General features: G+C 65.9%; 1 protein-coding gene across 1 annotated transcript in view; it reads right to left on the bottom strand.

Moving 5' to 3' along the window:
* The window catches only part of LOC113215147 (syntaxin), a 22,998-nt gene that overhangs the window by 6,355 nt on the left and 15,541 nt on the right, over positions 1–1,102 (bottom strand). The gene's annotated exons all lie outside the window — the stretch shown is intronic.

Below are 1,102 nucleotides of genomic sequence, written 5' to 3'. Positions count from 1 at the left end.
TGACATACCTACGGCAGCCAGGACAACAGGGGTGGCTAATGGGTGTACTTGTCAATAATCAATGACCAACACGATAAAAAAGGATCGCTCTCACAAGACCGTTGCGGTCCAGTGCCGCTGGGCCGCCTGGCCGCCCGGCCCGCAGCCTCTCTGCGCAGCTGCAGCTGTGCCGTGCCTTGCCGTTGCTCTGCCCTACGTTTCTTCGCTGCTAATTCGACTGTTAAAAAGTGTCGTTAAGCGTGATGAGTTGAGCTGAGAGAGGCTGTGAGAGGGGAAGAGGGGTGGGGGAGGGGGGGGGGGCGTCTCGTATACAGATAATACTCATGCCGAGGGCCGCGCTGCTTTGCGATGCTGAGCGGCGCGCAACGGTACAACTGCAGCCGCTGCAAGCGCGACGCTACGCGTGTAGGCCGCTAGATACAGACATCGCCCAACCCGGCCTGGGCCGGGCCGGTGGAGGAGCTCGGAGGTTCCATTTACCGGCTCGGGTTACTTTTTCGGTCCCCCACCCTCCCCTTGCCCCGTGACCTTGCTCGGCCCATGCCTCGGCGTGCTGTTGACCCGCGCCCCTCCCGGCCCAGGTCGGCCTGAACTCGCTGCAACAGGAAAGCAGCGCCCAGGCGAGGGGCGGGCGCGGGACGGGGCGGGGCGCCGAGGCAACAGGTCCTGCTGGTGGCGTGCCTCCAGGCGTGCCGGGCCGGTGTGAACAGGCAGGTCGCCAATAACCGCCCCTCCCTCCCCGGCCGCCGAGGGGCTTCCTGATGGCGGCCCGTCTGCCCGTGTATCGTGTCTGGTCGGCCCGGCTCCGCCCGGCCCAGCCATTCATACTTCCGGAACGACTTTGACACGCCGAGGAGCCCGGCGATCAGAGGCTGCCCAGACCCAGGCGCCGCCGCCGCTGCTGCCGCTGCTGCTGCCGCCTGCAGAACAATGAGTCGGCTCGTGCTGCTCGCGCCACGCCTCGTGGCAATTTGGCAGCAGAATGCACGATTGCTTGCTCGACTGGGTTTCCGTTCCAGCGGGCTGCTCCAGCTGCTCCTCCTGGCTCACGACTCCAGCGGCCCCCGGCGCGTACTGCGCGCTGATCACAATGAGTCCGTCC

Source organism: Frankliniella occidentalis, unplaced genomic scaffold (assembly GCF_000697945.3).
Source record: "Frankliniella occidentalis isolate FOCC.00 unplaced genomic scaffold, Focc_3.1 Scaffold40, whole genome shotgun sequence".
In the NCBI taxonomy this organism is placed as follows: Eukaryota; Metazoa; Arthropoda; class Insecta; order Thysanoptera; family Thripidae; genus Frankliniella; species Frankliniella occidentalis.
This window is presented reverse-complemented; position numbering and strand designations above follow the sequence as displayed.